The sequence below is a fragment of the Dipodomys spectabilis genome, unplaced genomic scaffold (assembly GCF_019054845.1).
Source record: "Dipodomys spectabilis isolate Male_0828 unplaced genomic scaffold, ASM1905484v1 ptg000145l, whole genome shotgun sequence".
Classification (NCBI taxonomy): Eukaryota; Metazoa; Chordata; class Mammalia; order Rodentia; family Heteromyidae; genus Dipodomys; species Dipodomys spectabilis.
In genome coordinates this window covers 19104980-19127626 of record NW_024870822.1, presented here as the reverse complement: position 1 = coordinate 19127626, position 22647 = coordinate 19104980, and positions in this window count along the sequence as shown.

The window sequence follows — 22647 nt, the reverse complement described above, 5'->3', positions numbered from 1 at the left end:
TTTTGTTTTAGCACAGTACATAAGGAAATTGGCAATAAACAAGACAGATTACTGGATGTACCCAATGGGAAGCAATGCATTGTTTGAGCACAATCTTGATGTTAATCTTATTTTAGTCTTTCATTGTCATCCTAGAGCTGATTTACAGTGTAAGTTGTATATGGCTGTTAGCAATGCGGTCTAATTCTGTCTATAGAGATGCAAATAAATTCTGTCCAGTCTGGGTTTAATTGACTCGCCCCTTCCAGCCCCTTAGCCAAAACAAAAACAAATCAAAACACAATACCAGTTTCACTTCGATTTGTACATTCATGTCTACATCTTTTTACTTCTTATATTTGGGGTTCTTTGATGTCTCTTTTGAACAAGTTATAGCATCTTTTCAAACTCTTCCACACATGTTCTTTTAATGCTTTGCATTAGTTTAAATATGAGAGCCAGGATGTTCCTTTTTTTTAAATATCAAGTTACCTTTTAACATTGATGTGGCTGAAGGCAGGCCAGGATGGATGCCCACTGTGTGTAGCTTGGTTGTGAAAATTTAGTCTTAGACAGGGGAATTAAGTTGACCCATTGTCTCCACCATCCAAGCCAGGCTGGAGAGCCTCGTTATTGATTAAAAGAACCATATACTATTGCTATGTATAAATCCAGGACTCCAAAGAAAATGTTTGTTTTTCCTGCTTTTAATTATTGAACATGAGATGCCAGTGTTGTTTTGCCAACAGCAGCACAATAAGTCCCTAATGAAACTCACAGAGCTACTAATAATTAAACCATCAAGCAGAAGTAACCAGTGCAGTGAGATATCAATTAACATTCTTCAATAATCACCCTTTTGTCTTGATTGTTTTAAAGAAAACTGGCTTTGATGCCATGTCTTTAAATTTGTCACATAGAACAACCACCTATGGTGAAACTGTTTAAGGCTTTAGCTCTCAAGCCAAATAGTCCCTGGTTCAAACCATTGTCCTGCCACTAATTACAGAATGGCTCTGGGCACTTCAGTTCTGAGACTGAACCCTTAAATATGAAAAGAAGAATTTACAACCATAGCTATTGGGAAGAACTATCATGAGGCTAAAACAGGATGATTTAAATTTAAGAATCTGTGTTTTGCTTAGCACAGTTTCAATATATTATAGTTTTATTTCTCTGCCTTTGTCCTCTACCTCTTCCATCTTTCATTCTCCCCTGTTTGTATAAACCTCAGAGGTACCTAAAACATCTCCAACTGTGTGCCCATGCCCTTATCTTTGAAAAATTGCAAACTGGTCACAGTTCCTGCCCAAGGACTGGGTCTGGATATGCATGAATGTACTATGGGATAATGGAGATTGGCCTGGTGGCAATCAATTCAGAAAATAGATTCGGCCAACCAAATTCTCTGTTGTGAGGCTCTATTAAGATACGTGTATTGATTAGTGGTACCTGAAACTAAATAGTCATATCAGTTTAGGGTGAAAAGGGGTGACATGTCAAAGCAAAGGTAATATAAACTGTCCTTATGATTCCAGGTGAAGTCACAATGCAGTGAGAGGCAGGCCAGAACACAGATGAGTAACTATGTCAAGTGAGTTTCTGGGGCCCACAAAGCCTAGTTGTGTTTCTTTTAAAAGTTCTTTTATTAAAGTAACTAGAAATGATCTCTGATTGAGCGAAGCAGCCCCTGTTGGAATGAGGCAGGATGAGAAAAGAGTAATGGAAAAAGGACATTTTCTTCATGGATGTGAGAGTATTAAGAGAACAGCAAGGGAAATAAAGTTTTAAGGTGATTCACATCCAGTGGATATTAAAGTGAGGCTCATGTGGCAGGCCCTAGACATGGTAGTCAGAGATGGGCACCTAAGATTCCTTCACCCATTTGTTAGCATGGGAGTGACTACCCTTGGGAGGTGGTCTAAGTGGATTGTCAGTTCATTCCTTCTGGTGAGTAAGGATTGGTGGGAAGCCAGTTTCCTCTATCAGGGCCTGAGAAAAGCTCAGATTGCATCTTTCAAGGGGAGGTTGGAGAAAGACTTATCAGACTTAAGCTTTTAGTTACCTTTAAACTCATTTTCCCCCAGGGATCTGTTAATGGTCAGCTGGAGGGGACAAATCATTTCTAAGTAAGAGAGAGAGAGAGAGAGACAGACAGACAGATAGAGAGAGAGACAGAGAGACAGAGAGAGACAGAGAGAGACAAGACAGAGACAGAGAGAGAGAGAGAGAGAGAGAGAGAGACGGGAGAGAGAGGGAGAGAGAGGTGCATAGGTGGGGGAAGAAGACACCGAGGGGATAGAGGGATGTCAAACTGCTTACTTTATAATTTGAAAGAGAGCACTTTCCTAGCCTGCCACTAAATTAATTAAATACTGTGAACTCTGTCTGATTTAACAAACCTTTCCCTAAAATATGCAAGGCATAATGCCGAGGCACAATAAGGGTCACAGGAATGATTTTCAGTCCTCAAACAAGGAGATGCTCACAAAAACTATAATACATGTCAGAACACCATGAGAGACATAGAAAACTGAGCTGGAAATGGAATGGAAGGGGGAATTGTCCAAGGCTGGAGAGCTTCCTAGAAAATGTTGGTCAATTAAGTTTAACAGGTGTCAGTGTGAGGGTACAGAATTGTATTGTAGAAGGAGGAAGCATCATGTAGAAAAGCATAAAGTCCAAAATTATGAAAATACTTGTAATGCAGGAATAATTCTTCAAAGGGTAGAGCACAAGGCTTTGCCCAGGATAAACTGGATATATATATATATATATATACAGGCTGAGGCCTGAGAATGAGCATAAAGGCTAGGAGGAAGAATTAGTTCCAAATTCGCAGGCAAGGAGATGTTTCTCCCAACTGGGAAAACCTGAGTAGAAGTGAGATGTAGGAAAATTAATTAGGAAGCTTACTAATGGTGGGTTTGGAAGAGAAGAGCCTCAATGCACAGGAGTGAAGGGATATCAGTTTAATGTAGAGGAGCACGTGCATCTAGATGCATTCAAGAAGTCCTGGTTGTGGTGAAGATGCAAAGCTGAGAAGGTAAAACTTGAGGCCACCAGTATTTTAACCAGATCTACTGGAGAAGCTGAGCTTTCATTAGCATTTTTAAATGAAGTCCTGATTTCAATAGAAAGCCCACAGACTGGGAGAAAATCTTCACTAGCCATACAACGGACAAGGGTCTCATATCTAAAACATACCTGGAACTCAAAAAATTAATTCCCCCAACAACAAATCTTCAAAGAAACAACTGCCCAATAAATAAGTGGGTTAAAGACTTAAAGAGAAACTTCTCTGCAGAGGAAAGAAGGATGGCCAATAGACACATGAAGAAATGTTCAACCTCTCTAGCCATAAAAGAAATGCAAATCAAAACAACATTGAGATACCACCTCATCCCAGTTAAAATGGCTATAATCAAGAACTCTAATAACAACAGATGCTGGAGGGGATGTGGACAGAAGGGAACCTTACTGCATTATTGGTGGGAGTGTAATGGAAAGCAATATGGAGATTCCTCAAAAGACTCCACATAGAGCTCCCTATGATCCAGCAATCCCACTTTTGGGTATTTACCCAAATGATCACAAACAAGACCATACTAAAGCTACCAGCACAACTATGTTTACTGCAGCATTATTTACCATAGCTAAGTTATGCAACTAATCCAGATGCTCCTCAGTAGATAAATGGATGAAGAAAATATATATATACACAGTGGAATTCTATGCCTCCATTAGAAAGAATGACATTGCCCCATTTGTTAGGAAATGGAAAGACTTGGAAAAAATTCTATCAAGTGAAGTAAGCCAGGCTCAAAGAAACATAGGTCCCATGGTTTCCCTTATTTGAAATTACTAGTACATGTCTGAGTCAAGCAGAAAAGGTCAGATAAGTTGATGTTAGGGAAATGAACTGCAAGATAAGGACTCAAAATGTTTTTTTCTTTCTTGTGATTATTTCTAACATATTTATGATTGTTTTGTTGCTTTATATGTCCTTCCCCCACGGTATAACCCCTGTTTTCACTGTATTTGATGTTGGTATAATTTGTGGAGGGGAAGGGAAAACACAAATTGTTTAAATAGGGATACAGGTGGACCCATTGCAACAACGAGATATACAAGATGTTATGTCAAAAATCAAAGTTTACAACTTTGGCTGGCAGGGTGTGGGGGAGTGGTGGGGTGGGGGAGTGGGGAGAATGGGGGGGGGGGAGATGGGAAGGGGAAACAAAGGAGGAGGCAATAATGCTTGATAAGAAATGTACTCCTTACCTTGCCCATGTAATTGTAACCCTTCTATATGGCATTTTCACAATTAAAAAAATGAAGTCCTGATTAAAATTTTGTTTGTATAATGTCTCTCTTCATCTTCAGGTAAGGGCTTGTCCCAGATGCAACTGTACCCTCATACAAGTTTGAGAATGGAGAAAAAGATTCAGGGGACAGATGGGACCATTTTTGGCTCTGATGCTATTCTTGTTTGGAGTTAGAATATTGCGTGGCCAATTCAAGAATGCGTTGATGGCCAGCATATTCTGGATCCAGAAGATTTTTCAGAAGACTTTGCCCTTTAGATATAAGAAGGTGGAGTTCTTGCTTAGCTATATTCACCATTTGTTCCTTGGTATCAGTTGCATGATGAGCTTTACTCATTGGATCCCACAGAATTCTATGTGATAAAGCCTCAGATGTTCCTCTCCATTTGAAGCAGAGCACAATGCACACATTTTCTATGGGATCCAATAAGCAAAGACTTATCCTGGGATTTCTTTGTCTTTGTCTTCTACTCTACAACCTTAAGCCAACAACTAGTCTTTAGGCTTCCATTTCTCTATTGTAAGGGAATTGCTTTAGGCTACAACTCAGTAACAGTCTATGTAGAAATAGTTCAAAGATTTGGGCACATAAAATGATACCAATAGGTATGGTTTGTCAGGCCCTTAATTGCTAAGAATTTTTGATGTGTTGTTTTTTTCCCCCATCTGGTCTTGATCCGAAAGACATTCTTAAGGTACTCCCCTATGTGATCTTGTTTGCAGCTATCTGTCATACTATCTCTGTTGTAGGCCTTTCTCATCTCCCAGGTCTATCAAAAAGCCCAGCATCACAAATCCAATCACTTTCAAATTCTAATTCCCATACTTGCTTTATTCAAACACTGAAACGTCAACACACAGTGATGCAAACTGCTTTCAGGCATCCAATTTTCAGCTCCCAATTCAAGCAGCCACACTATATACCCTAGATGATTCTATAGAACTTTACTTGGTTAAGTAAGTCCTCACAGAGTGGGAATCAAGGTGACCAGTGTCTTGTGAAGGCATTTGCCTATATTAACTTACCATCTATAGCTTGTCAATGAGGAAATGGTAAAAAATAAGAAATGAAGGTTTCTTAAGTTTAGCAAGAGGTAAATGCTTTGAAGACTCATAGGTCTTGGTATACACTAAAAGTTGTGTGGAATCTCCAATATTCTGCTTGGTCTGGGTAGTGCCTCATGATATTTTTATGTATATAGTAGTATTAGCCTATTTTTTAATCATCCCAGTTGGTTCATTTTAGAGGCAAAAAAGACAAGGCTCTGAGGGTTAGTAAGTTCAATGACTTTCAGAGAACCAACCAAGCTTTCCTTTCAGGGTCGTTAGATCCTCTGAGCATTTTAGAAGCTCTATATGGGCACACAGATCTCAGCGAGTGGCCACAGAGATGAACCCTCTTCTCCCAATCACTGTAATACCACCGGCTCAAGATCAGGATGTGACCTTTTGTGAGGAACAAGGAAGCTAGCAAGGCAGGAACAACCATAGTTCACTCCAGACTGATTCTTAAAATGTAATGGCAGCTGGGATCAAAGAGGATAAGAATGAAAGATAGGAGAAAATTAGAGGAGCTGTTGATAAAATTGAAGTAAAAAAACTTATCAGTTAGTGATAAATTCAGAAAAAGGGCAAATTCACCATGCTAATATACATACATACATACATACACACATACACATACATACATATATATGTATATATATGATTCAGCCAGTGGCTCTGATTTGTTGTGGACATAACTAGATATGGATATGAATAGGGAAAAGAGGTTTCATGGACACCCTATGATTTGACACATGATGGAGGTGAACCATGGGTATCCATTCATTGAGATGTGAAACAGGAAGAAGATTCTCCTTTCTCTACTCCAAGAATCCTTTTCCCCAGGAACATTTGGAATGTTGTATGTTTTGTGTCTGCCTCTGATTTATCTATCTCATACCCACTTCTGCTTCCATGAGTTCCTACAGTTGATCCTGGTTCCGCTAATATCATTGCTCCTTTTGGTATGGATCCATGTTACTCCTGATAGAATACATTTCCTCTTCCATGAGCAAGCAGGACTAGGTGATGTTTCCCTGTTGGTCATAGATGCTTCAATTTTCATACCAAACCCACATGCTGTTGTGTGGTTGGCTTGGATTTTACAAGACTTGGAAGGAATAAAAGGAAACTCAGCTAAAAAAAAAATGAAACTGGCCCAGTGCTCGTGGTTCACGCCTGTAATCCTAGCTACTCAGGAGGCTGAAATCTTAGGATTGTGGTTCAAAGCCATCCCGGGCAGGAAAGTCCAATTAATTACCAGAAAACTGGAAGTGGCTCGAAGTGGTAGAGCACTTGCTTTGAGCTGAAGAGCTGAGGGATAGTACCCAGGCCCAGAGTTCAAGAACAGAACTCTTTCTAGTAGGCTACTGTAGACTTAGACTCACCCCAACATTTTGTAAAGCATGACATTGGAACCTCAAGGCAGAAGTCTAGATTTATACCAGGGACAGAAAACCACTCTCTAGAGGAAACAGTCTGCACATATTCCTAAGGGAGTTGGACGACTTGCACTCATGCAAGTCTTTGTTTTTGGTGAACAGAATGTAATTTGGGCCTCTTTGCACATATGAACTTAAGCACTTGCTATTTGCTATTTTTTTAAGTGGATTAACTCATTTAGTCTACCTATGGAAGTTCCATTTTATAGATGAACTTGTGGAGTCTATGGTAATCAAATGGCTTGTCCAAGTCATCCAGGTAGGAAGAGGCAGACACAAGTTGTGCATCCAGGAATGTGGAATAATGCTACACTGATTCACTCCTTGTATCCTAGAACAAACTGCATTTCTAGGTAACATCCCATACAAGGATCCTACCTTCTATTCAAGAAAAAAAAATTCTCACAGATAGGGGTTGAAGTGTTGTGATGGGAGGGAGAAGATAATGACACATTTTCTGCTTATAGGTAAATCAGTGCAGCCGACCTCAGATTCAGATGTGGTGAGTGTGAGGAGTTTGGGGCTCACTGAGACACTGAGTTGGTATGGGGTCCTGGGGTGATTAGGGAGACTACACTATAACAAGTAATTAGAAGTTGCTTTTGCCAAAAAGCAGAGTCCTCTCTTGGGCCTGTAAATGTTCAAAGTACGACTAAAAGTGGGACAAAAGCTTGACACCCATGCCTTCATTTTGCATGTATCTTTGCTTTGAGCTGTTCTCTTTGTAGTTACCTTACTACAGCTGTAGAATCAAGGAAGGGCAGCACTGCCGTCTTGTGACAGGTAAAAACTGCCCCTCAGCCAGGTGCTGGTGGCTCACACCTGTAATCCTAGCTATTCAGGAGGCTGAGATCTGAGTATCATGGTTCGAAGCCAGCCTGGGCAGGAAAGTCTGTGAGACTGTTATCTCTAGTAATCACAGAAAGAGCCCAGAATGACACTGTGACTCAAGTGGTAGGATGCTAGCCCTTGAGCAAAAAGGAGCTCAGGGACAGCACCCAAAACCAGAGTTTGAACCTTAGCAGGAGGAACACACACACACACACACACACACACACACACACACACACACACACACACACACACACACACAAAGAAAACTACCCAAGAAAACTACCTTCACAGAACAATGCTTTTCTCCTTGTCACTAGGTGCCTCCTGACCATCCTGAGATGAAAATCGATCTCACCCTGCCTTGGACTGTTTAATAAACCGGTATATTTACTGTCCTTTGCCACAGTTCTTTTTCTATTTAAACCTAAAGCTTCACGTCTTTACTATGAAGAATGGCTGATATGCTTAGTTTGACTCTTTCCGTGGCATGACCGCGCTGTGTAATAAGTTCCCTTTCTCTACTCCGTTCATCTCTTTATTTGGTGTACTGGATTGAGTGGCCAGACATGACATGTGGATCCCAGAGTTGGATCTCTGGCTTAGAACTTCCAGTTATAACACTGAGAATGGATGATGTGGTTGAGAGAAAGTGCTCCTTACTCAGCACTACAGCAGGTTTGACATGCCAATCTAACTTGGTATCTTCAAGTTGTGAGGCTGAATCTCCTGAAGGCAACTATCGTAAAAGAACCTGAGAGTCTGAGGTCTGGAATGAGGAAGACTGTGGCAAATAGTCTGCCTTCTCCATCCTGATTTAAGAAATTTCTTGTCTAGGGCAACTGGTATCCATTCAACAGGTTCACAGAAGAATGGGTCTGAGTTTTCTTTCTGCAGATTGAGGTGAGTGTAGACAGGTTTTCAGAGCCCATACCAATACCAGGTCATCCACAGGCCATTCTCTGCACACAGTTCTGGCTTTCTTGGGAAATCAACTAACAGCTTTTCCTGGACCACTAATGTAATAGTGCTTATTTTCAGAATCTTTGTGAGGCTGGGGAAAGCATCAGAGTTTCATTGTAAATCCATTATGTCTTCTTTGGTTAGAAATTATCTCTGACAAGTAGTCCCATAGCAAAGAGAAGTCAGTATTATTTTTTGCAGAATAAAAAGGAGGATTGGCCTGTTCTTTTATTATTTTTTCATTATGACTGTCCTCCTTTTGGTTATGACATCCGATGTATTATTTAGCTTAAGTGCTTGATTAAGGATAACCTGGTGGGGGTAAAGTAGGAAGAGGAAGGGGAGAAGTTACAGAATTGCTGGTCTTCTTGTTCCCCTCTTGGTAGCTAAGATAGAAATAAATTGCCACAGCTCTTTGGGGATCCCAACTTGTTACCCTCAGCACAGGATAGTACACTCTGGCTAAGGGACTTTCTGGACGTTTCTGGGTCAGAAGAACCTTGGTGCCTTTCTTTCATATTCTGGAACCCTGTGTCTTTATTAAATATTAATTTGCTGTCAATAATTAAATGCTGATTATTTGATCTCTAATGGGGTCAGGATTCCCACAGTCCCATATTAGTGTAATAATGCAAAAGTAAAAATTGCCTTTCACATGGAAAAAATGCACTTATTATTCTTTCTTTGTTCGGAGTAAAATGGTTTGTCTTAAATTAAAAATTAAAAGCAGAATTTTCTTTAATCTTCGAATTAAATTAGTGCTAATTAGTTCTATTTTCTGTTCAACATTCACATGCTAAAATCTCGACCATTCCTTCAGCGTATTAATGGTGCCCTTTGGCTGTAATCAAGATTGTCTTACATTAAAAATGATACAGTTAACTCAATTATATTAAGATTCATTGTTCTCAAATCACAGGGTTATGACTAGAAGCTGTTGGAGCTGTTGGAAGGGCTGAGATTGCCAGGGTGCAAGATAAAGTCAGTCATCATTTCCATTTCAAAACCCCAAATCTTGGGGTGAGGCTCACAAAGCATCTGAGATCTTCAGGTATCTCTGGGGTACGTGGCAGCCACGGGGAATGGATGCTGATTTCATGCCCTAACTGGGGAAGGCAGTGTAACATTCATCATTCTCCATGAAAGAGAGGGAAAAGAGCCCTCCTTCAGGGCTGATGCTGGGTTTAGCAGCTGCCCCTTTCTACCTCATCCCTCACTACTTAGGGAAGTAAGACCTGGATTCCAGATTCAGACAACAGCAGTAGCAGCAACACTATATCTCCTGTTTCTTTACATGGTATTTACCACTTGTACTAGGTACTGAAAACCTGCTTCATCAAAACAATAGCCCTATAAAGTTGGTATTGTTAGCTTTATTGGACACTTGGCTTGAGGCCCAGAAGGGTTGGGTGTTTTTCCCAAGGCGACAGTACTGGTGAGGCAGTTTGACCAGCATTTTTATTTGGTGTGTTGGACTCAAAAGCCCATTTCTTCAATGATGCTTTTTTATCACAGTAATTCAAGATGGGTTTTTTTATTTCCACAGCCTCCAAGATCATGTATATGTCGGCAGGCATGTGTTGAAAAGGAAAGAGATAGAATGAGTTTGGAATATTTTAGCAAGTTGATATAGTTACTCAGATGCCTTGGTCCAAAGCATGATCCTTCTTCTGTCTCTGGGGTATCATCTTTGTGTGGAGTTGTATAGGGAGGAAGGGGAAGGTCTCATCACAAAGCCCTACTCTGAGCTAGCTCTATTCCAGGGAGAACCTGAATGGCAATCTTACTGTAGCATGGTCAGCTCAGATACAATATATAACATTGACCTGAACAGTAACTTGAACTTAATTTCTAGGCCTATCAGTACATATGGGCCTATCAGTGTTGCTATTATGTCCGTATGCCACATACCTGAGCAGGTAGAGTTCTGTGACCATATGATTTAGAACTATCCATGGCTCTGATCTTGAAGAGAGGAAAATTCTCCCAATCTTGGTTGCAAATTTGCTTGAGACCCCAAACCAGTTATCTAAGCATCATGCATCCTAACCTGACTCACTTTTCCCAGCAGCCCTGTGGGCTAGGAAAGCCCATTTTGTAGTGAGAGAGTGTAGTGGGAATGAAGGGAAGGAATTACTCGTAGGTCTCCCAGACCATCTTTTCCCATTCTCTGTGCCGCTCTTCACCTCATGTGGGGGAATTGTGCATTGGATTGTAGATTTAGGAGAATATCATATTGTAGACCCAGATCTAGCTCAAAGCCTGTCTGTACTGTGAGGGCTCTCTTTATGACTAGGGCTATTGCAGAAGGGCAGCGCTTTTCCAAGGATACCATTCACCAGGTTTAATCATCTCATGGATTTGATAGGAGGAAAGACAGACCCTAAAAAAACTCAGATGGGGATGAGAGAGAGAGAGAGAGAGAGAGAGAGAGAGAGAGAGAGAGAGAGAGAGAGAGAGAGAGAGAAAGAGAGAGAGAAAGAGAAAGAGAAGAGGAGAAGGAGGAAGAATAAGAGGAGAAGGAGGAGAGAGGATGAACTAGAAAATAAGGATACTTCAAAGACCATAGCCTCTGAAGTCCCTTATATTATAATAGCATTAGCCAGAATAAATGTACATTCATGTTATAATTTTTATGGCATCTGGTGTCCCTTTTGCCTATGCTCCTTTCATTGGATTTGTAAATCTTTCTTGCACAAACCATTTTCATGACACAATTTCCGATTTTCTATTTTGATTCAACTAAGTTGGATCTACAATGTAATGTTACTTTCAAAGCAGTCTTCCTAGATGTTTACTCTTTAGCTTTCCAGCTCTAGTATAGTTGTATTATTTGCTTTAATTCACAGGAGTATGCAGATGCTTGTTTGTTTGTGATATTAAGTTTGAACTTAACACCTTTTTCTTGGTAGGCAAGTGCTCTATCACTTGAGCCACACTCCAAGCTTTTAATACTTTAGTTTATTTTTCAGACAAAGTCTCACATTTTTGTCCAGGCTAGCCCCAAACAGCAATATTCCTGCCTCCATGAACTGAGTAGTGAAGATTACACTGAATACTACACACCTGGCTTATTTTCTGAAATAGTATCTCACTTACATTTTGCCTCATCTGGCCTCAAACCTCTTGAGTAGTTGAGATTACAGGCACTATGCCCAGCCAACAATATGATTTATAGCAATGCTCTTTCTCAAGTTTTCCAAAACATTTTATTTTATTTTCACAGAGGTAAATCTTACTTTTCCTATGTTTAGACTGAATCAGTTGTGGAATATTTTATTGCCCATAATAAGGTATTGACACATTCTGGGTATAAGCACAGGGGAAGAGAAGAGCAGGGATGTGCTGCATTCCAAGAAGCAGCTCAACCTATTGGCTGCAGGAATTGAGAGTGTGTTGGGAGTCAGTCAGTGTTCATCAGGCAAGACTGGAGAATGTCTTAATCTAATGAGTCAGTTGGGTGGAGGATGCTGAAAGCACTTAACACACAGGGCCTGACTGGGACCAGAGTCCTGGCTGGGGGTCTGGTAGCTCTTTTCAACATGGCACATCACATTCTTGTCACAGTCCACAGCAGTGCTTCTAGGCTCTCATCTGTCACAACTTTCTCTTCTATTTTTCTACCTAACCTGTCACTTACCTATGCTTCAGAAGTAAAGTTCTGAGTTAGAAAGATTAATAGTTGGACACTCTTCCATGTTCTCAAATTCTGAATTAAAAGTTTAAGAAATGTTTATTCTTCTTCTTACTATTGCTATTATTCAATGCTTTTTACTTTTTGCTGTGGAAGAAATGTTTTTAATGGCTTAAAAATCAGTAAATTAAAAACCTATACCTAGGAAGTAGAAAGAATATCATACAGAATTTGGGAAATTTCTGCTCCATGGACTGTAGCTGGGGTCATATTAATAGAGTTGGGGTGGAAGACTGACTCAACTTCTTTGAAGAAGCAGCATGGTGGCTACAAGAACCAAAGAAAATTCCGGTGCCTCCAAATTCAGAATAGCCATGTCTGTCTGTGAGGATGATGTGTACCAGAGTTGGGGGAGCGGGGGCACTGACCTGCAATCACAGTTGCTGCTACAGGGCATCCCTATATCAACAAACAGGAAAATGGCACATTCCAGCTCAGGCAAAGTTGGCAGTCAGGGAATAATGGAACTGCACATCAGTCCAAACAGAAGCCCTAAATTATGGGTGGCTTCACAAAGCCAGCATGTGCAGACACCCTCACTAGGGGTACCTTCAAGTTGAGTCCTCATTGGATTAGGCTGTTGTTGTTGTTGTTCTAAGCATGTATGTAAGGCAGACTACTTTACAAAGGAAGAGGTTTAACGTGGCTCATGATTCTGCAGATGCAGGTGCTGGGGCCTCCCCTTATGATGGCTGTCTTGCAGACAGGGTCCCAAGGTGGTAGTACAGTGCAGCATATTGCAAAGACAGGGAGAACACATTTTTGTTGTTGCTTGTTTGGTGTGTGTGTGTGTGTGAGAGAGAGAGAGACAGAGAGACAGAGAGAGACAGAGAGACAGAGACAGAGACAGAGAGACAGAGAGAGACAGAGAGACAGAGACAGAGACAGAGAGACAGAGAGAGACAGAGAGACAGAGAGAGAGTTGGGGGAACTGACTGAGACTGAGACTGTCTGGTCCCTCTCCCTCTTCCCTATAACTGGGATAATAAACACATGCTATGGTGCCCAGCCACTGGGCACAAACTTCCTTTTGCCTGGGCTGTCCTTGAACCATGGTTCCCTCATCGCTGCATCCCAAGTAACTAGGATTTCAGGTTTGAGCCACTATACCAGGTAAGACATTTGAAAATTAAACAAAAAAATTCAAAATAGCAGAAATAGTTACCAAAACTAATTTCAAGTGAGTAATTCTTAAGATGTAAACTAACAAAACTCCCTTAGAAAGAAAGAATATAATTCACCAGAATTCACTCAAGAAGTTAAAAACCTAAAGAAAGGATAGGTATGGTGACTCAAGTTTGCAGCCCTTGCCACTTAGAAGGTAGGAATGAGGGGATGACAGTTCCAGTTTAGACTGTAGAGAGACCTTTTGAGACTTCATTTCAACCCATGGCCGAGCAAGTGGCATACACCACTTATCAGCCCAGTGATGTAGGGAGGATAATTCAGGCTGGTCTTGGCAAAAAGCATAAACCATAAAGCTCCAAATGACAAAAAAGAGACTAGTAGAGAGGCTCAAGTGGTAGAATGCCTGCCTAGCAAGTACAATGCTGAGTTCAAATCTCAGTACTACCAAAAAAAAACCCCAACAACAAATAGTGGAGAATAAAATATTTAAATATTAAATGTCAAAGTTTTAGCTCCAATAAAAGCATGAGGCGAATGTGATTTTTCTGCTTGTCATTCCCATTTTCAAAAATCTGTTGCAAGAAATTCTAGACTGTAGAAAATGTAAAGAATTTACAGGTTTTGTAGTCAAACCTCAGATCTGAAGAAAGGATGATTACTTTGGAGAGCAGTTTAAATATAATTAAGAAAGAAGGAAGCTTGTTGGTAAGTAAGTAGGTTGGAAAAGGGAGGAGTGTAATGAAAAATATTTCACCAAAATTTATCATGTAATAGTAAGAAACATTAAATAAAACATACCTGCCAATAGAATCCAGCAGGATATTTTAAGGCACACAGTATCAAGACTAAGAACAAACTCCTCTAAAAGTTCAATGATTGCTCAGTAACTATCCCAAGCTTTTAAATTCCCTATGTTAGAAACAGGATGTCCTATTCTTAAAATGATAGACACTCTCAAACAGATAGTATGGAGAAAGCAAACATAATCAGGCTTAGAAATGACAGGAATTCCTATTACCTTTACTATTTTTAAATGTATTTATTGAAGTTCTAACTACAAAATGGAATAAAATGAAACCATTGTATAACTACAAAAATACACATTTAAAAATTTTTCTCTTACATCAAATACAAAAAGTCAAACTCCCACTAATCACTTGATAATCTATTTGAGTTTTATATTCATTAATATTAGGCATTTTAAAAACCTACAACATTTAGGACTTTTCCTGTATTTCAGCAATTAATAGTAAAAACATTTAATGGTAGGAAAAGCATTGTTCCTTGAAGCAAGAAAATACCTATAAAAAGCAAATAAATAAAAATACATTAATAATACATATATGGGTAAAGCTTTTTGTTAAGAAACAATTGTGGGATTCTGCTTCTGGCAGTAGAAGATTCCAGGTGGTAAGACAAATTTCTCAATATTTGTTCTGCAATAGTAAACACTCATAATTCTAGAAAAATGTAAGAATAAAAATGTGCATTTTTACCTAACCTCCTAAGGCAAAAAGAAAGAAAATGAAAAGGGGGAAGGAAAGGGAAAAAGAAAGGGAAGGGGGAAAGGGGAAGAGAAAGGAAAGGGAAGGGAAAGAAAGAAGAAAAGAAAAGAAAAGAAATATGCTTTGTGAGGCAAAAGAAGCAAGTTAGTGATAAGTAGGTGAGCCCTTGTGATACTAGATTAAGTGAAGGAACCCAGAGCTGTGGATCACATACACTAGGGATCTGATTTTTATACTTTTACCATCCCTAGTGAAGGAGGATTTTTACTTGGGCCAGGTGTGGCAAGAGAGAATTCCGAATGAAGCAGGCTATTTCCAGCAGTTCAAGGGCAAACCAGAGAAAACCTGCTGACAAAGGCGCACATTGTGAAAACAGGGAAATTTGTCTCTGATGGATGTCTAGGAAAAGGGGGAAAAAACCCAAAAACCTCCCCAAGAAATTTTAATGCAGGCTTGAGGTTGAAATGCAAACTTGAGGTTGATATATATGCTACTGTGAAGCCTGTAACCATGACATTCTGCAGCTGTCTCTGTGACATCTGGAAACAGTTGATCCAAACTTGCCCTGCAAAAAACTACTCCAGCTCTGCTTTGTGGGTCATGTGTGTAAATTCTAGCTACTTAGGAGGTGAAGATTGGGAGATTGTGGCTAGAGGAGTGGCTAGTCCAGCATGAATGTTCATGAGACTCTATCTCAGCCAATGGACAGGCATGGTGGGGTCTGTGGCTGCTATCCTCAGAGACAAGGGAAGCTAGCAGCTCAGGCTGGCTCAGGCATAAAGCAAGAGCCTAGTCAGAAAAAATTACATACATAAAGGAGCAGCAGATGTTGTTCAAGTAGTAGAACATCTACCTGGTAAGTCAGAGGCCCTGAGTTCAATCCTCATTACTGCCAATGAACTACCCAACTAACTAACTAACTAAATACATAAATAAATTCAGTCAAACTACATGACATACTACCAAAGCCACTGAAGATGAATTCACATTTAAGTTACACACACACATACACACACACATACACACACACACACACACACACACAAAGATCATTGTGTGCAAAGACAGCAGAAAGATTAAAACCCTCCAAAAACAACTAGAAATAAAAAAAAGACTACCAAAAGAATTCTTAAAATGAATAGAGATAGAGTTATAGATGGTAGACTGTCACTAAAATCTAAGATGAAAAATCTAGGCTGTTTTCTAAAAAGTATCCATTGTGACTTTATAAAAACATGAAAAAATATAATCTTTGGCATTGACAACTCCATTGGCAATACAAACAACACACGAGACACAAATAAAAACAGAATGAGGACAGTAGTGAGGGATCTGGAAAGAATGTTCAGGAAAGAAATGGAACATACCCATAATGCTTAGGAGACACAGTTTATTACACTAAAAGGCACAATAGGAACACTGTAGATGTTGAAGAAAGAGCACATAAAGAGAAAAGAGCATAAACAAATAAAGACAATTTTTCTTCAGGGTTGATGAGAGGCATGAAACCTTACATTTAATGAGTTTTGATTAGAATAAGTAGAAACAAATTGCATTTGCTATTGGTAAGAATACTGTGGACCATCCAAGTTAAGAGGAAAACTTGGAAAGCAGTAAATAAGAAATGACATTGAGAATGATAATTTAAACATAAAAACTTTTTGATATTTTGAATATCAAAAAGTAGAAATGGAGACCAAAGATAAATACTATTTTCAAAATGTCAAGTAAAGTTACACTTAAGCATAGAATTCTATACATACCTGAATTACTATTTAACAACAAGAACAATGTAAAAACATCTTGAGGAGATATTTTTGTATGCCATTCTGGGGCTGGCACTCAGTGCCTCATCTTCTCCTTGAGCTTTTTCACTCAAGGCTTCCATTCTACCACGTGAGCCACAACTCCACTTCCAGGTTTTTGGTGGTTTCATTGATTTATCTGCCTGGGCTGTGTTTGAGTGTTGACTCAGATCTCAGTCTTCCAAGTAATGATCTCTATAGATGGAAGCCACTGGTGCCTAGTAAAATAGAGATTTTTGACTCTCATTTACTCACAGATAATATTTCCAGCAAAAAATAATAATGAGGAATAAACCTCAAGATGAATGAAATAAAATGTGGAAAAAGGATTAGAGTGCAGAAAACAATATTTTTTTTCAATGAAAAATTAGAATTTGCTAAGGGAAATGAAAAAATATGAATAAATGTAGAAATATATCAAGATCTTGAATGAGAAGAATTGCTGTACAAAAGTTCTTTAAATCAATGCTTTATTTTGCCCTAATTTTTAAAAGTATAGCTTTTTTATTTTTTACAAAAAGTGAGTATCTTTTTCTGTTATGTTTCTATTGTATATGATAGTTTTGCTCGAGGGCACCTGTGGCATTCATTTGATTTGGTTTTGTTTCTTTAGAAAGGGAATGAAATGGTGAAAAATTATTTGACTTTAGATACTGAATAAGAAAATAGAAGTACAGAAACACAGAAATTATGAAGCCAGAACAAGATTTCTAACTACCATTACTTCTTCCTCCAGTGTGTGAAAATGTGGGACTGTCATCATAGCAGTTTACCTACGGAAGGTTTAGACCTGAAGAAGAGGGAAAGACTTCCCTCCTAAGAGTTTGCACACCCTGTAATCTCCAGCCTCAGCAAGGGGAAAGGGAGATAGAAACACCCAGATTTGTTTCTGAGAACATCAGGGAAAGTGGCACATTAGACATCCTTAGAAGGTATACCTTTCAAGAGGCTTCTGGAGAAGATTTTCATGAGGTAACTTCCAGTGGGGTGGGGATGGTCAGGCAGCATCTATTGGCAGAGTGGAGACAAGCCAGCCAAGGCAGTGAGCCAGTGAAGGTCCTGCTGTGAAATGCAGAAGGTTGAGTCCTCATGAGCCTGGTGAGAGAAGGGGAACACCTCTGACTGGAAGAAGACCGAGCCTGTCCTATGATGCTTCTGCAAGTTAGAAGAGCAAGGAAAAGGTTGGAACCACTGCAATCTACTTCCTTTTCTATAGCTAGTTACTTGTTACAGATAAATAACTATAGCTAGTTATTATCTATTTGATATGTTTATTTGATTTTTACTTTTTCAGTGAAATTATCTTTTAGAAAAATGTTGATTTTTCCCTATTTTATATTCTGTTTTTAATCCATCAAGTTATTATTTCTGCCCGTGCTTCTTGTTCATATGACTGTTTTCCCATTAAAAAAATTCAGTGCTTATCCTGTTTTCATTTTCTTTTTGCTTTCTTTTTTTTTTTGTCTGTCATGGGGCTTGAACTCTGGGCCTGGGCGTTGTCCCTAAGCTCTTCAGCTCAAGGCGAGCGCTCTACCACTTGAGCTACAGCGCCACTTCCAGTTTTCTGGTAGTTTATTGGAGATAGGAGTCTCATGGTCTCTCCTGCCCGGGCTGGCTTTGAACCGCGATCCTCAGATCTCAGCCTCCTGAGTAGCTAGGATTACAGGCATGAGCCACCAGCGCCCGGCTCTTTTTGCTTTCTAGTAAGTATATTAAAAGCTACATTTCCTTTAAGGATGCCTTAATCTGAGTCTCACAAATGCATACTGTTTGGACAGCAATTTTTGGATATAGGATTTTATATGTGTGCGCCATGTGACTATAACAAGTAATTATACCACAGCCTATGGTATATTTTCTAGATTTATGTGTTTTAACATATTTTTTTAAATGATTTTTAAATTTTATTGCATTGTATATTGAGGACACTTAGTAATCCTTATTCTTTAGAAATCAGCGAGGTTTGTTTAGTAGTCTAGTATATGATCAATATTCTTAAAGTTCCTTGTGTAAATGAAAGAATACAAATTACCTATTTATACAGTTACTTGTTTACTTGTCTATCATTTAATAATTTAGGAATATTGATTTTGTTATACAAACCTCTATCTTTGCTTATTTTTTATCTGCTTAGTCTATTAGTTTTTGAATGTATATATTAAATCTCCAGGTTAACCTTGTTGGCCTATTAATTACTTCATATAACTTAAGACTATATTCTTAAGATAATTTATTATGATATATAATGTAGTTTCTCAAACTATTATTCCACTACTCATCTATAACCTACTTATCAATAACACCACTTCTGGTGTTTTGTATTCATTTATATTAGTAGATGTTAATATAAATATCGATATTTTGTATTTCTTTGATTTATTTTTTCATCTTGTAACCCATGATCAGATGTATAATTGCTCTGCTCGTGTTTTAGTTTATTTTTGTTTGATATATCTTCTCCCAATAGCTCAGAATCTTTTTATTTTAAAATCTTGTCTTTTTTCCCTTAATTCAATCTAAAAGTATTTATATTAAAAATAAAGACTATGTTTTTGTTTTAAATACTTCATTTCTTCATTCTTCCTAATCTCTGTTCTTTTCTCTTTAACACACTCACGGCATGTATTTCTTTTAAAGATGTGGTTTGCTAACTCCAATATGTGTACAAACTCTGCTGTTCTTTTTATTTGTTGATGAAGGCTTCTCATCTATTTTTATAGTTGTTGCTTGTAATGTAATCTTTGCTTCTTTCATAATATTTTTCTGCATGACAACATTTTGTATAAACTTGATTAAAATGGTCATTATTTTCCACTAGAAGTTCTTTATCCTTTCCTCTTAAGCAGTCATTGAGCTGCTTTCAGTTAAGCTGGGTTTCAGTTTTAGAGTGAGTCATCCTACGTTTGGTGCTTTGCACATAAACTAGTAGCAAATTTTGGATCTGATAATCAGTCAATCTGTCATGTCAGCCTAGCACACCATAAGAAAGCTCACCAGTCCCTCTATCCTCTGGTAGTGCCCTTGCTTAAAGAATCCACTCAATCTGTCATTAGGATCAAAAATGTCCCTGGGGAAGAGAAACAGGTGTGCTCTCAGCTCATCTGGGAAGAGCTCTTTCTCCTTTGCAAATTGATTCACCTAATCCTCTACTTTTAAAACTATAAATACGATTTTTAAAATAGTTCATTTTCTTCTAGCTGTAGCAGTGTGAAGGATGGCTTGTTAAAATATAATATATCCTGCCAGGGAAGAGAGGCTGTAGATCTGATTTTTGATTAGTGATTTTAATCTTTGTGTTTATTATAATCACTACCTAGTTTTGCTATTGTGCATCATCTAATTACTACATTCTTTTTTCGTACTCTTTTCCTCATTAACTACATCTAATTTTATCTGCTGCTTAAAAATATATTTTGCCTGGGATCTCTCTCCTCACATGCCTATGTGTGCGTGTGCACATACACTCTAGTGTATTTTTTAATCTTTATCTTGTCTATGTTTGTTTTCGTACCTGCCATGTTAATATTATCCCCAAACCTGGGTTTTAAAAGAAGCTAGTAGCTCCCCCTTTTCTCAGAAACTCTCCATTAATTTCTTTAAGCCAATATTTCTTTAACTAAAAATTGGGGATATATATCCCTTATATATTATTCATAAAGATGATTTATTCATGTGCTGTTTATATTTAAGGTACTAGCAATATAGAAATGAACAAACAGACCAAAATTCCTTCTGTCCTAAAATTGATATCAATGTGATATTAAATTCTATGCCTACAAAAATGATTTTATAATATAATTGACAAAATAATATTAGTATTTCGTACAAGGTCCTGTGCAAACCCTATTCTATGTATCAGCTCTCTCTCTCATTAGCCTTGTGCTACCATAGTAGCAGTTTTTCTATACCTTTCCAAGAGAATCTAATTGGTCATTGTAGCATGATGTTGTTGGTTGATTTGGCCAGTTGTCAGGAGGAAGGCACTGCTGTGACTCTTTTACACATTGTCCTTCTTAGAAGGTAGACATTGTCCAAGCATATCTAGAATCTGAAAGCCCTTACTTTCATTGCTACACCACAAAAGTAAGTCCTCCTTATAACTTGGAACATGAATGTCTTTTTGTACCTACCAGATATTTTTCACTCACTTTGATAGCCATTTTTATGGACATTCAGTCTTCAGTTGGTTGGAGTTCCATAGAGGACAAGATGACAAATGATCACAATCTCCCCTTGTCCATCTCTACTTCTCTAAGCCAATTGTACATTTATATATCTATTGATAAATAAGTCCATTATTCTTCCAAAATAATAGTGGTATTTCCTACCTCCATGTCATCTCTTAGCTGGAGAGTCATGTTTGGATTTGGGACAGAGCATAAAGGGCTTGTAAATAATTCCGTAATTCTGACAGGCTCCTCATGGTTTTCCTTCTACTTGAACATTTTCCTTTAACTTAAGTTCTTATTTTAAGATTTAGAGCTGTCATTTCCACAGATACTCCTGGGTGTCTCCATGCCTGAACTTCCTGACAAGTCCCTACCACTTCCTTCTTCTAACATAAATAGGAAGATGTTTTAGAACCAATGTTTTTAGAGCTACTCCCTAGCTTATCCAGCTCTTTCAGCTCAGAGTCAGGCTTCATTCTTTTCTAAATCCAATCCACCACCCCTCCACGCCAAAGTTTCTTTTGCCCTCAGTTGGCTGCGTGTTAGCTTGCTGGTGAAAGTCCTCTATCTTAATTTTCCTCTTTAGTTAACTCAGTAAACAGATGGTTTCATGGAGGGTAATAGCCAGGTAAGCAGAGCTTGGAGTGGCGGCCGGCCTTTTTTGTGACATTTTTTGTTTGTGAGTTCATCATTTCCTTTGGGAAATGGCCTCTCCTGCCTTAGCATGGAGTCTGTTCAGTTAGCTAAAAGTCTTGTCACTCAGGGCTAATTGCCTCTGGCACCACACTTTGCACTTTCACCAGAGAAGCAAGGGAAAGCCAGGTCCAGGCTTTCAAAGTCAAATTAGATTTTCTCCTTTCTGAGTTATGCTACTGATACTGTTAATATTGTCTGAAAGCAGAGCTGAAGGAACCATTTTCTTAACTACTTCAAAGCCACATGTGGATATGGCTTGTGAGATTTGGATCGAGATGTAAGTTTTCCATTGTTTAAATATGTGACTTCACTCCCCTGAAGCTAAGGGAGATGAGGCCCATCCTTCCAGCCTTGTAATAGAGATGAGGAGGCCAAGTCTAAGAGCCCTCAGTGCTCAGAAGAGCACTGTGTTATGTGCTTGAATCTACTGCTTGAATAGTTTGCTTGCAGTGAGATCTGCCTTAGAAGTTTGCCTCCTTGTGGTTCTGTTCTGTGCATTTCAATTATCCTTAAGTGTCCACCTATTATTGTCTCCAGGCTCTGTGTCCAGCAGAAAGGTGTGTAGAGGAGAAAGACCTGATTTAAAAAAAAATCTCAATTGCATGCAAATCTGAAGGTCTGAACATAAGGACTACTTAATTAGATGTGGTTGCTTTGAATGATACCAAATTGGCTAGATTCATTTACCTGCTTTATAATTCCTTTATGTTTAAAGTAGGCCACAAGAGAAATTCTTGTGTGCAACCCCCATATTCAGTGTCTTTACTGTTACTTATGCGCTTATTCATCTTCTCCTATGAAGCTATAGCCAGGCTTACCTTATTCTACCTTACATCGCTCTACCTTCCCCTCAATCTTCCTCTAGTTTCTCTGACTTCTGAGGTAGTTACTGCATGCCTAGTCCCTTGATGAAGAGCTTCTACCAGTCATGGGCCACGAGAACTGTACTAGTTTCAACTATTCTCTTGGGCTTATGGGTTCTGATTTTTTTCTTGCCTCTTCCCTGTTCCACATCCTAGATCACCTTCTTTCTGAAAGCCTGTGATGCCATCTGCAAGCTCCA